Below are 14,752 nucleotides of genomic sequence, written 5' to 3'. Positions count from 1 at the left end.
CCAGAAACAAAAATAGAACATGAGAGGTACAGCTGAGCCTACTGGTAGATCTGTTGGGGTTTTGGCTCTTGGAAGGTTGTAATCTGTGAATAATGAAGACTCACTCCAGCCAGGCCTTGGGCTGCTGCTTGACCATAAACATAGCTAATCCCTTACACCTGACCCCCCTGTTCAGCACACTGAGATGAAAGATATTCTCCCAGGTCACGAAGGGTGTAATGGTAAATGCAAAGTGTGGTCAGGAATCAGGATCTGGACATTTTCATTCATGCAGCTTGTTTTGCATGGAATCCAGGGTATTGGTATTTCAACCAACCAGATTAGCACTTTTGCCAATAATTGGGCAACATATCCGAATTGGGCTGTGTAAACGCAGCTTTAGGCCCCGACCTGACCCTCAAAAGATGCCTAACTCATGAACCTCAAAGCAAATGATCGACTTGACCCTCATTGTATGCAATGGGCCATGCAAAGTGTGGTCATGATCTGCCCATTTTCATTCACCCAGTGTCCTAACTCTCTGGGCAGCTTGTTTTGCATGGGATCCAGGCCAACTGTTGGACAGACATTTTGAGGGTCTCAATATTGTGTCAAGGCAAATGTGAGGCCTTAAAGCTTTAAATGTACCTAACATTTGGATGTACGTACTACAGCCCTAAGTTTAATCATCAGTAGTGCATGAGTGCAGTACTTAAGAGGTTCAATGACGCATTAAGGGATGTCATCATAAAGCCTGTGGGTCCTGTGCTCCTATGAAGGACGTCACTGTTGTACAGTAGGATCTATTCAATAGAACATAATGTAGTTATTGTTTAGGTGCATCATTCCGAATAGAAGTAGAGTAGCCTATGAATGTAGTTATGATCTCCTGAGCAGATTTCCAGAACATGATTTTCCCCACAGCATAGCATGAGTCAGTCTCTTAGCTACCAGCCCTGAGGCTCCTGCATCTGAACGGTATGCTCTCTCTCTCTCTCTCTCTCTCTCTCTCTCTCTCTCTCTCTCTCTCTCTCTCTCTCTCTCTCTCTCTCTCTCTCCCATGGCACGGTCAGGGGAACAAGGGAGAGACTAAGTCTAGGTTATTTCTGGAGGCCAGATCCTTTTCTAAGAGTCTTATCACACCACTGAATGTACCATTACTGTGCAGATGGTAGTGACTGTAGCCAAGGCTATACGCCTCACAACTACAGTACCTAACCACAGGTGGACAGGTGAATGAATTGGCATCAAGATGAAACTAACAGAGAAAACACGTGATTAATGACCAGTACGACCTATAAGGTAAATCAAGATCCCAGAATAAACATATCTACCACAGTAAGAGTGGCTTGTGTCCTCTACAGGTGAGGTGAATGAATCGGCAACCCATATGAATCACCAACAATACACCATAAATGACCTATGACTTCATGATCTCAGAATAAGTACATGTAGTACTATGCACAGTAAGAGTTGTGTGTCTGCTACAGGTGAACCAATGACCGCCTTGGGTGCTTCCCAATAATATCTCCTTCCACCTGAAGTGTGAACTCATTCACTACTTCCCACAAATCTAAAAGCATTGGATTAGTGGAGGCATGGACTAGAGGGTGTTTCCGCCATATGTCTTATACCAGTAATTTCCTGTAAAGTCAGTGATGGGAAGTGAACAAGTGCATACTTCTGGAGGAAGAAGAGATTATTGAGACACAATCCAAAATCAGCATGGCTCAGTGGGAAAGTTTCTGGTTTGATTTCAGCGTAACCAGGATGTTCTATCCTCTGTCCTCCGGCACATCATGGTTGGTTGGCATGATTGGAGTTCTGGAATCCACAGTCATTTCAAAATGTTCCATATGGACACAATTACATTTTCTGTAGCCAATAGCATAAAATCACCACATCATGGTTGGTTGGCATGACTCATATTCTGGAATCCTCAGTAATTTCAAAATGTCCCGTGAGGACACAATGTTATGTTCAGTAGCGACAGTAAGACAGCAACATCACATTTCATTGAGTCACTGTGTTATCAGTAAACTCAGTAAAAAACTCTTTGTTGTTGTGATAAGGGTGTTTTATTGTCTGTAATACTACCCTCCTTGTACGTAATGTCCACTGTCTCTTACGCAATGAACATAGACAACTTCCCTTTTTGAGAAGTGTTAACAGTGAAGCAATGAGGGTTGTTGTCACGTCTGGGTGTGTGCAATTCACCAACATTTAGTACTCAGTGTTTGTTTTGTACACTTCACTTTTTCAGGAAGTGATAGCCTACTGTTTGTACTCTATACTGTCGTCATGGCCCATGGAATATTATAGGAACCCAAAGGGAAAAGTTGCATGAAATGAATTACAATCCAGAAACCTCAAGATGCATATCTTACCCCAGATAACAAACATTTTCTTCGAAGAGCATATCATCCATTACCTACTGTGCTATTTGTATTGCACTACAGCCAAGCTAAGATCTGTGAGTATGATGAATAAATAGATTTTATGTTACACAGCAAGTAGAACAGTGTAAACAAGATGAAAGTGTTTTGGTCCAGCACATGGTGCATTAGATCAGAACTGCCTATCTGCCTGTCCAGCCCACTGTGCTGTGCAGTAACCCAGTACAGCTGTGTTTGATGGATGGGGCCTTTCATTCATACAGAGCCTCATTAATCAGCTCTATCTAACAGTTTCACGTATAGGCCTGCTGGATCAACATGGGTCTGTGTCCCAAATGGCACCCTATTCCCTACATAGTGCACTACTTTTAACCAGGGCACTGGTCAAAAGTAGTGCACTATGTAGGGAATAAGGTGCCATTTGGGACTCACACTGGGATACAATCAGGAACAACACCGCTGCCAAAACAGCCCTCGCTAAGCTGCCTGTTGTTTTTGTTTGAGGCTGTAACCACTCTGGCATATGAAAGTTATTCTGCTGTTATTCGGTTGTTGTTTGTTTAGAAGCTGCATCATGCTTTAGTACTGCTAGCTAATGGACAGTGGCTTATGCATAACTGTTTTGATGAACCCAGTTGTTTACATGTGGGCACTTTGATGGCCCCACTTGGACCCTCTGTAAGCCAGTCAGTCTGTTTTTTCTGGCAGCTTGAATTGATTCTCCAGTGGCCCATGGATTGTATTCTGTACAGGGTATCAGGGTGAGCTGGAGGGTAGAGGGGGCCAGAGCTAGCCTCTGAGGCCCCAGACGGGGTTAGCCCCTCAGAGAGAAGAGAGTTGCTCCCTCACTGGCTGTGTCCCAAATGGCACACTATTCCCTATGTAGTGCACTACTTTTGTGTCTGGGTCTGGTCTTGGTCACAGCAGACTCATGTGTCCCTGGGGCAGCTTTGGCAGCCGCGTGGAGACTTCGATATAGGAGGACCCTGCTCCGGATCTCGAGCTTGATTTGATTGTTGCAGCAATTAGTGCTCTATCAGACTAGCACTAATGATGACATAGATGTGAAGAGACAGGCTACAGTGAGATCGGTGGTAGAGTACAGAGGTACTGTACTAAACACAACCGGACAGGCAGGCTGAGGCACAGTCCTCCTGTGCAGAACATACTGATCTGGAGAGCACTGGAGGAGGTTGAATGGGGAGTCTGTTTCTTGGGCTACCTGTGGGCTTCCTCTCTCTATTTCTCTGTCTCTCTCACTCCCCCTATCTCTCTCTTTCTCTCTGTCTGTGTGTCTCTCACTCTCAATTTATCTCTCTCAGTCTACCCCCCTCTCTCCTCTCCTCTCTCTTTCTCAATTTCCCTCTCTTTCTCTCAAATGTTCTCTCTCTCTCATTCCCCCTCTCTGTGTGACTCCATTAATCCTTCCTTCCATAAGTTTTTCCAGTCTGCATATTTCCCCTTCTCACCTCCTCGGTGCCCTGACAACCACTCTCAGGGAAACTGCCTCTCTCCCTCTCTCTCTACATCCCATGGCACAGTCAGGGGAATGTGGGATACCTGTGCTTCTTGGGCTACCTGTGGGTGATCAGACTGAAACCAAACTCCAGGTGTGTGACCCACATGGCACCCTATCGCCTATGTAGTGCACTACTTTTAACCAGGGCCCATAGGGAATAAGGTGCCATTTGTGACGCACACCTGGCCACATGAGGAAGTCAGTCAACCTCCTGGGAAAGGACTGGCCAGAGATAAAAGAGGCTCACAGATAGGTCAGATCCTCACAAGTGAATGAACATTGGACATGTTCTGATCTATCTAGGGGGCCAACCAGGAAATTAAATGAGGGGTGACTAATAGGAACATTTTATTTTATTTTGTTCCTTCCCCGGACTGTAATAAATGGATATGAAATATCCTGTCATTGCACTTCTTTTAAGTGCTGAGGTGAGGAGTTTTGGGTAATGTTTTTAAAAATATAACCTCCAACTCCAACACATTCCTTGTGCCTGAGTGTACCTACCACTAATGTTATAAGATTACCTTTGATGTTTTGTCTCCCAGCACTTTAGTTTTAATGTTTCAGTCACTTACCTAGACAGTTAAAGGCAGTTTAGTTCTAAATACAGTACAACATGTTTCAGCTGACACTGCAGGCCTTGTGGGGCTTAAAGAATGTTGATTTGTTTTTTCCGTACACTATGATTATAAGCACGTAGCAATAGTGCAGAGAACAACATCGGTCAGTCTCCTCTTTTGGTTATTATGAGTTTACCATGCTCAATCAGACTTTGTTTCTCTGGTTAGAGTCTTTGAGACTTGTGTAGTTGTTGTGTTGCTCAAACTGACCTCAATCTTGGCATCCGACCGTAAGGTGCTTCAGAGGGAAGTGCATTCGGCCCAGTACATCACTGGGGCCGAGATCCCTGCCATCCAGGACCTCTATAGCAGGCAGTGTCAGAGGAAGACCTTACAAATTGTCACACTCCAGCCACCCAAGTCATAGACTGTTCTCTCTGCAACTGCACAGAAAGCGGTACCGCAGCAACAAGTCTGGGACCAAAGCTGAACAGCTTCTACCCCCAAGACATAAGACTGCTGCTGACTCTCTTGCACTGGCTCTATGCACACTCACTGGACTCTACCCACACACGCACACATACTACACTCGGCCTACAACACACACATACACACACACACTACATATGCTCACACACACAAAACACACAAACATTGACCATTTTTCACACTCTTCCCATACACTGCTACTCTGTTTATTATCTATCCTGATTGCCTAGTCACTTTCACCCCTACCTACATGACATGTGTATATTACCCCTGCATCCGATACTCCTTGTATATAGTCTTGTTATTGTTATTTTATTGTGTTACTATTTCTTTCTTTTTTGGGGAGGCAAATTTTTATTTACATTTTTATTTGTATTTTTTTTGGTTGGGAAAGGGCTCGTAAGTAAGCATTTCATGGTAAAGTCCACACCTGTTGTATTCAGCTCATGTGACAAATACTGGGCATTTGATTTTATTTGAGTCTGGTAACCAAGCCATTACATGGCTTCTTATGATTTTGATTGACGTGGGAAGGGACACCTATTGCTGAGTTAGATATCAACTCCAATTAAGACTACTGTCTTTGTCGATGAGTTGGGCCTAATACTCCTTTTAACCTGTTAGCCAATCGCCTGGTAGGTTACTGGTTGGTTGGAGGCTGGTCACGAATCAGGATACATTTGACCTTTGACCTGCTGTTGAACGCCAAAGTACAGGCTGGATTCAGGCTAAGTGGGGATCTGGTTGCTAAGTGCCCTGGCTCGACCAATCAGCTTCAGCTGAGGCCAGTTGAGCAAGCGGGCGGGAGTGTGGTAACCATGGGAACCTCCTGTGGTGAATTTCCATTCAGTGGCTCAGTGGCAAGGCAAGGTCTTGGCCATCATCAACTCCCACGCTTATTCAGAGTTACAGAAGTCTCTGTCCAGACCTGTCAGATTACTTGTCCTTTTGCAATATTAGACAGAGGGTGCCGGTCAGGCAGGTTGGGGTTTACTGTCATGAATTTTGCCATGGAGGCAGAATTGATCGATTTCTGCTAAATGGGCCAGCTGCAAAGTAAAAATTGGCTATATCGTAAACATTTATGGCAACAGAAATGACTTTGTGACTGTGGCAGCTACTGACCACTTCAGGACTGCCTCCATAACAAGATTCATGGCAACAAAAAAAATGCTAACCTGCAAAGGTTAGTTAGACAACTTAAAGATGCAAATCAAATCAAATAAAATGTTATTGGTCACATACACATGGTTAGCAGATGTTAATGCGAGTGTAGTGAAATGCTTGTGCAGTCCGGGGTCTGAAGCACTTAGAAATTCGTAACATATTGTACATATCACTTTCAGAACAGAGCACAGAGTCTGATGCTCTGATCTGAATAAGGGGAACATTATGTTCCTCTGGTTTCTATCACTTTGGTAACAGCTTGAAATACCTGTCTATTTGTGGAAAAATCACCCTAATGAACTCTTTAGTCATATCCCAGTTTACCTATTTGCTTATGATTTTGCCTACACCTAGCGACTTGTTTAAATGATATGAGCAAAAAATATTCCATTTTATTTGGAACTACAAGCCAGGCAAAATTAAACAGGCCTATTTATATAGTGAATATGAATTCGGAGGGCATAAATGACTAAATATTAAAGCATTAGACCTCTGACTAAAGGCTTCAGTCATACAAAAGGTATCCTTAAATCCGAACTAGTTCTCTAGCAGATTAGTAAAAATGTCTCACCCCATGTTCAAGAATGGCTTTTTTCTCACTTTCTGTTATTTGAAAATGAAATAATCTCCAAAATATCGCTATTTTTTTAACTAGCCATACAAAGTTGGTTGCAATTTCAGCTTAATCCATTAGAAAATACAGAACAAATAATACAACAAATATTATGGTTAAACTCAAATAAACTAATTTATTTAAAAAAACATAGAATGTTATATAAACAGTCCATTTGGAAAGTATTCAGACCCCTTGACTTTTTCCACATTTTGATATGTTACAGCCTTATTCTAAAATGGATTGGGGAAAAATACACAATACCCCATAATGACAAAGCGAAAACAGATTTTTAGACATTTTTGAAAATGTAATAAAAATAAAAAACAGAAATACCTTATTTACATAAGTATTCAGACCCTTTTACTATGAGACTTGAATTGTAAGGGTGCGTGCTGGTGGCAGATGTGACGATCGTCGTAAGGAGAAGACCAAGGTGCAGCGTGGTAAGTGTTCAGATTTCTATTTTATTTAACTCAGAACACTAAATCAAAATAATAAACAACGAAAAACGAACGTCACGTTCTGCATGCTTACTGAGCTGTACAAAAATAAGATCCCACACTGAAGGAGGGAAAAAGGGCTGCCTAAGTATGATTCCCAATCAGAGACAACGATAGACAGCTGCCTCTGATTGGAAACCATACTAGTCCAATCAAAGGAAAAACACAACATAGAAATATAACACATAGAATGCCCACCCCACACCCTGACCTAACAAAATAGAGAAATAAAACATCTCTCTCAGGTCAGGGCGTGACAGCAGGGAAGTCAGACGCAGGAGATCGAACTTGGTATAAAACGGAGCAGTTTAATAAGTGCTCAAAAACTCTGAAAACCAAAATAATACAAGTGGGTACAAAACCCGTCGCACACCAGAACATATCTTGCACATAGCTTACAAACAAACAATCACCGACAAGGACAATAAGGGGGAACAGAGGGTTAAATACACAACATGTAATGAATGGGATTGGAACCAGGTGTGATACAAGACAAGACAAAACCAAAGGAAAATAAAAAGAGGATCAGCGATGGCTAGAAGGTCGGTGATTTCGACCGCCGAATGCCGCCCGAGGGACCAACTTCGGTGGAAGTCGTGACAGAAATTGAGCTCAGGTGCATCCTGTTTCTATTTATTCTCCTTGAGATGTTTTTACAACTTGGAGTCCACCTGTGGTAAATTCAATTGATTGGTCATGATTTGGAAAGGAACACACCAGTCTATATAAGGTCCCACAGTTGACAGTGCATGTCAAATCAAATCAAATCACATTTTATTTGTCACATGCACCAAATACAACAAATACAACTACGGGATGCTGGCCTTCTAGGCAGAGTTCCTCTGTCTAATGTCTGGGTTCTTCTGCCCATCTTAATCTTTTCTTTTTATTGGCCAGTCTGAGATATGGCTTTTTCTTTGCAACTCTGCCTAGAAGGCCAGCATCCCGGAGTCGCCTCTTCACTGTTGACGTGGAGACTGGTGTTTTGCGGGTACTATTTAATGAAGCTGCCACTTGAGGACTTGTGAGGAGTCTGTTTCTCAAACTAGACACTAATGTACTTGTCCTCTTGCTCAGTTGTGCACCGGTGCCTCCCACTCCTCTTTATATTCTGGTTAGAGCCAGTTTGCGCTGTTCTGTGAAGGGAATAGTACACAGCGTTGTACGAGATCTTCAGTTTCTTGGCAATTTCTCGCATGGAATAGCCTTCATTTCTCAGAACAAGAATAGACTGACGAGTTTCAGAAGAAAGTTCTTTGTTTCTGGCCATTTTGAGCCTGTAATCGAACCCACAAATGCTGATGCTCCAGATACTCAACTAGTCTGAAGACTTTTATTGCGGTTTTATTGCTTTTTTTAATCAGGGCAATAGTTTCAGCTGTGCTAACATAATTGCAAAAGGGTTTTCCAATGATCAATTAGCCTTTTAAAATGATAAACTTGGATTAGCTAACACAACGTGCCATTGGAACACAGGAGTGATGGTTGCTGATAATGGGCCTCTGTACGCCTAGGTAGATATTCCATAAAAAATAAGCCGTTTCCAGCTACAATAGTCATTTACAACATTAACAATGTCTACACTGTATTTCTGATCAATTTGATATTATTTTAATGGACAAAAAATGTGCTTTTCTTTCAAAAACAAGGACATTTCTATGTGACCCCAAACTTTTGAATGGTAGTGCACATGTAGGTTGAGTTATTAAAGTGACTTTGCATAGATAATAACAGAGAGTAGCAGCAGTGTAAAAGAGGGGGGAGGGGGGCAATGGAAATAGGCTGGGTAGCCATTTGATTAGATGTGAGTCTTATGGATTGGGGGTTGAAGCTGTTTAGAAGCCTCTTGGACCTAGACTTGGTGCCCCATTACCGCTTGCCATGCGGTAGCAGAGAGAACAGTCTATGACTAGGGTGGCTGGAGTCTTTGACAATTTTTAGGGCCTTCCTCTGACACCGCCTGGTATAGATGTCCTGGATGGCAGGAAGCTTGGCACCAGTGATGTACTGGGCCGTACGCGCTACCCTCTGTAGTGCCTTGCAGTTGGAGGCCGAGCAGTTGCCATACAAGGCAGTGATGCAACCAGTCAGGATGCTATCGATGGTGCAGCTGTAGAACCTTTTGAGGATGTGAGGACCCATTCCAAATCTTTTCAGTCTCCTGAGGGGGAATAGGTTTTGTCATGCCCTCTTCACGACTGTCTTGGTGTGCTTGGACCATGTTAGTTTGTTGGTGATGTGGACACCATGTGGACACATGTTAGAGCAAAAACCAAGCCATGAGGTTGAAAGAGTTGTCCGTAGAGCTCCGAGGCAGAATTGTGTCGAGGCACAGATTTGGGGAAGGGTAGCAAAATATTTCTGCAGCAAGAACACATTGGCCTCAGCTGGCCAAAAGGCAAAACTGAGCAATCAGGGGAGAAGGTCCTTGGTCAGGGAGGTGACCTAGAACCCGATTGTCACTCATTTTCACGTTCCTACGGTGAAGCATGGTGGTAGCAGCATCATGCTGTGGGGATGTTTTTCAGTGGCAGGGACTGAGAGACTAGTCAGGATCGAGGGAAAGATGATAGGAGCAATGTAAAGAGAAATACTTGATGGAAACCTTTATCACAGCACAGTGGAAAACTATATGTCAAATAGAAATCAAAACTGGATGGTGTTAAGAGGTACATGGCATTCGGAAAGTCTGAATACTTATGTAAATGTGATATTTCAGCTAGGTTTTTTTTACCTGTTTTTGCTTTGTCATTATGGGGTGTTGAGTGTAGATTGATTAGGTAAAATATGTTTTTAATAAAAGCTTGAATAAGGCTGTAATGTAACAAAATGTGGAAGAAGTCAAGGGGTCTGAATACTTTCCGAATGCACTGTAGATGCGAGGGGTTAAGTGGAGCTGAAGGGTGAGACTGAAAACAACACGATAACTAATGTAAAATATACTGTGTCCATAAAATGTATATAGGTTCAGAACTTTTGTGAAACAACACAGTTAAAAATATATCGCAAATAGAAATCAAAACTGGAGGGTCATCAGAGATAGATGGGAGGGGTTGAGGGTAGCTGAAGGATGTGATTAAAACAAACAAAAGATAACTATTGTAAAATACAATGTGTCCGTAAAATGTATATAGTATGTATAAGCTGGAAGTAGAAGCCTAAAATATATGGGGGATCTGAAATGATGCAGACAATTTTCTATCTAACATTATAAGTCAATCCTCCTCCCAGGCTCCCATCATATGGCATCTGACCATGTGACCGATTGGCACGTCATCCCATCCATGATCCCCCTCAGTGATTAGGCCTAGGCTAAACTCTCTCAATGACTCAAGAGGGGCACTGGTCTGATCTGGTCTCTGGGACCAGCTGGATTGGTTTTAACACCATTATCTCTGTTCCAGATCCCATGGAATCGATCCACTGTAGACACCTCCCCCCTCTTCCCTGGCACCACCACCAGGTTTCACAAGGAAGAATGGCTAGGCCTGGCCCCAGTTTGTGTAACAATAACCACTTCGGGGTGAAGTTTCCCCTAGGCATAGATCTAGGATCAGCTTCCACTCCCCCAATCTTAACCATTAGTAGGGGAAATGTAAAACTGACCCAAGATCAGCATCTAGGGGCAACTACACCCTGTTTGTGCCATTGACATGACAATGACCAATTGATCTAGGACCATGCTGAAGTCAAAGTCAATGAGAGGGCTCCAAACCATGCCTCAATGGCCTGACTGGCCTCAATGGAAAAACTTCAGAGAAGATTTAATGGAGAAAAAAACAATTGTCTCATTGTGAACTCTTAATCAGCGTTGTAAGCTGTCGGAAATGGAAGGATGACAAACGCATACAACACCAGATGTCTGAAGTTCTCTCCATTGGGAGGGAAGCTAGCTATTATTAGCCAGACACACTTGAGTCAGGGCTAAGGAAACAGCATATCTGCAGACGGTAATGTCCAGGTCACCCTCTCTCTCACACTGTACTGTTCCGAGCCTGACGGGAACAGGCTTATCATAAAAATACAAGTCCCGACTTCCCAAAGATTCTCTTCCATTATGAACACACACATTGGACCCGAGATAATCTAAAATACAGAGGCCATCAATCAGGTCCGTCTGTCAATCATTGAGGAGGAAAATGTCAGCACCCATTTTCAATTAAATCAATTTACGAGGATCATAGACCAAGGCAGGTGTCTTTGCATGGCATATTCCATATGGCCTAAAGAGACCTCTTGTTGTCGAAGTGTGACTTAGTAAAAAAAGATTTTACCAAATGTTTACATTCTGGCATAAAGAGCATGTTCAACTTCATTAAAAACTTGTTTTCCCATCTCAAGAGGTTAAATAAATAACAAATACTATAATAAGTGCCAAATAAAGTGACAGGGTTGACCATAACAGGGTTAACTGTAACAGTGTTGACGATATTATGATGGATTTCCTATTCAACAAAACTGTATGAACAAGGCTTGAAATGATTTATATTTTCTCTAAATATATTAGAATCAATTTAGAAAATGTCTAACTATAAGATTTCACCTTATAACTGTTAAATATATGCCTGTATATTTACTGTTAGAGAAAATGTGCATGTTTTCTAAAGGTCTTTCTTGATCATAAAGTCTGCCCCCATCGCTTTGAATGTCTCAAAGAGCTCTAGCTAGGCTTCCTGAACTTGTTAGGAACTCACCTTTCATCACATATGAATATTTTTTTTTACATCTATGACAAACAGAAAGTGTTTTTTGTTTAAAATCTATGAATTAGTTTAGATTACTGGCTATAAATCGATCTCTGAATGTGCTACAGAGACAAAACCACTCTCCTGCTGCGTTACGATGTAAGGCATATGCGTTGTTAGTGACTGTGACGTATGGTTCAGTCAGGAGTGGATGGACAGTCGGAAAAACAAATGAAATGGTAGGACATCCCATCTTCAAGTGGTGTCAGATTTCACATCCTGCTTCACACAGGCAAAATAGAATCAGGGCTATCGCTCAATGCAAGCCATTGCGATCTACGGTGTCCACAGATGGATTTATAAGAGAAAATGTTGTTTGGGACCGGTACCAGAAACACGCAGGTCTCCTAAACAAGGGACTTAACATCGAAGAGATTTTAAATCAGCCATTACTCTCCTTGTGACAGGGGCATTTGAATGCAAGCTTTTTAAATTTTAATTATTGTTAAAACATTTCTAGTCTGACTATCTATGGGTGACAGGGTTGATGTGTTATGCTCGACCCGCTCAGTTTTCCACCACAAAACACCAGAAAATGCCCAAAAAGTGTAAAACCAGCTAACATGCTTTTACACTATGATTTTACTCTTAGGTGTTCAATGTTTATTTAGAAAAAATATTTAAAAAAGGATAGTTTCACCATATTAAAACGAGAGTTCAGTTCATGCGACAGGGTTTACCTTAAAATGAGGGCCTGGCGTAAATGAATCACTAATCACAGGAAATAAAAGATAATCTACAGAAATTACTTTTTTTGCCGTTTTAAGCAACCAAATGATTAGGGCTTTACAATGATGGTGGGTTAAAATGTTCCTAGAAGTCAGATATGGTACACAGAGGGATGTCAAAATGCTGAATTTTGGCACTAAAGAAAGTCTTTATTCATATTAAAAATCTGATTTATTGAATTCTCCATCTGATCTGTATTAAAGGGCACTTCATTTAATATAACAGGCTTTTAAAATGCAATATTGATGCACAATTTCTACCTAAAATATCATAAAGGACGCAAAAGGCACTCATTTTGTGGAATGACCCTGTTATTCACTCTTTTTATTTCCCTGAGCCTTTCTGCTCTGCCGTACTGTAACCATTTTAAGCTCTTCTGCACTCTGGATTCAGAACAGAGTTTATAATCCATAAAAACAGAACATGATTTATGTTTTGGCCTGTTGTTTGTGTTGTGTTCTGCGAAAGATAACTGTCATTGTTACATCCCAAATGGCACCCATTTCCCTATATAGTGCAATACTTTTGACCATAGCTATGGGCCCTGGTCAAAAGTTGTGCACTAAATAGGGAATAGTGTGCCATTTGGGATGCTACCATACTGTCATAACTGTTCCTGCAGCTCCAACCTCCTGCTTCCAGCTGTTGTTGCAGCATGGGAAGGGGCGGTGTCCTGTACGGCTCGGCCCTTTGGGACAGAGTGTCCCTCTCCCATCTCTGCCTGCCTCCTTCCTGTCTGGAGCACTAGACTATGCCCTTATATGACACACTCTCACCCAGCAAATAAACCTTCCACCTCACGCCTCAAATCCTCCATGATCTCTCCATTTATCCATCCATCCCATCACTCCATCCATCCACTTCATTCATCCATTCATTCATTAACTGAGCTTAATCTATGTCTACTATCTTCCTCTCTCCTTCTCTCCCCAAATCGACCTCCATCCTGTCCAATTCCCTTCCTGTATCCGCCCTACATTTGCAATCGTATCCTGTCTGTGTGGGAGATTGAGAGTTTTTCTTTTTTAATGATGTAATGGTGTATAAACGCTGGGTAATCTCATTTTTCTCAGAGGGCCTAATCCCAACCAACCAAAGTCCACTCAGTCCCAGCTGTTGAGAGAGAAGTACTGCCCTGTCCCTTAGGAGGAAAAGAAAGGCCCCTACCTGCGACCCCTTGTGATTAGCAGGAGTGTTTCCTAAATGGCACCCTATTCCCTATAGAGCAAACTACTTTTGACCAGAGCCCTGGTTAAAAGTACTGAACTACTGCACTACTACAAGGGGAATAGGGTGTCATTTGGGCCAAATACTAGCATACTAACCAGCAATGATGGGTTGCAGACCACACATGGTTCAGGTCAACACTGAGCTCCATAGGGCCAGTGGTAAATCTCATGATGTTAGGCTACACAGGTATTTACTAGCTGCACAAGGTGACTACAACTCCCTGTAGCAGTAGTGGTACACCCTGTAACACATATCCACTGTGCTTTTGCATTAAATCATGGGTTGTTTCCACTTGTGGGCCTATTCATAACAATGGTGATGTTACTGTAGCATATCAAATTCAAGTTTTATTACACCCACATACTGAAATCCATGAGCAGACAAATTACATAGGCCTAAGATTAGGGCCTAATGAATTTATTTCAATTGACTGATTTCCTTTGAAATTGTTGCATGTTGCGCCATGGGTGGAACTGGGAGGGCATGGGCCCACCCACTTGGGAGCCAGGCCCAGCCAATCCCCCCACCCCACCATCCCCTCCTCAGACGATCCAGCAGGTGAAGAAGCCAGATGTGGAAGTCCTGGGCTGGCGTTGTTACACTTGGTCTGCGGGTTGTGAGGACGGTTGAATGTATGGCCAAATTCTCTAAAATGAATTTGGAGGTAGCTTATGGTAGAGAAATGAAGATGGTATTCTCTGGCAAAAGCTCTGGTGGACATTCCTGCAGTCAGCATGCCAATTGCACGCTCCCTCAAAACTTGAGACATCTGTGGCATTGTGTTGTGTGACTAAACTTATCGAGTGGCCTTTTATTGTCCCC

At 42.5% G+C, this 14,752-nt stretch overlaps 1 long non-coding RNA gene across 4 annotated transcripts in view; it reads left to right on the top strand.

The window, feature by feature from the left end:
- Window positions 1-14,752, top strand: part of LOC123726807 (uncharacterized) — a 30,255-nt gene that overhangs the window by 10,271 nt on the left and 5,232 nt on the right. For 2 of the 4 annotated variants that reach the window (XR_006758958.1, XR_006758954.1), the window contains exon 5: window positions 10,631-13,854. The exons of the other annotated variants lie outside the window; for them this stretch is intronic. This is a non-coding gene — a long non-coding RNA (uncharacterized lncRNA). Of the gene's footprint in view, window positions 1-10,630; window positions 13,855-14,752 lie in introns of those variants that run through there. 4 annotated transcript variants of the gene reach the window in all.

The sequence above is a fragment of the Salmo salar genome, chromosome ssa14 (genome assembly GCF_905237065.1).
Source record: "Salmo salar chromosome ssa14, Ssal_v3.1, whole genome shotgun sequence".
Classification (NCBI taxonomy): domain Eukaryota; kingdom Metazoa; phylum Chordata; class Actinopteri; order Salmoniformes; family Salmonidae; genus Salmo; species Salmo salar.
This window is presented reverse-complemented; position numbering and strand designations above follow the sequence as displayed.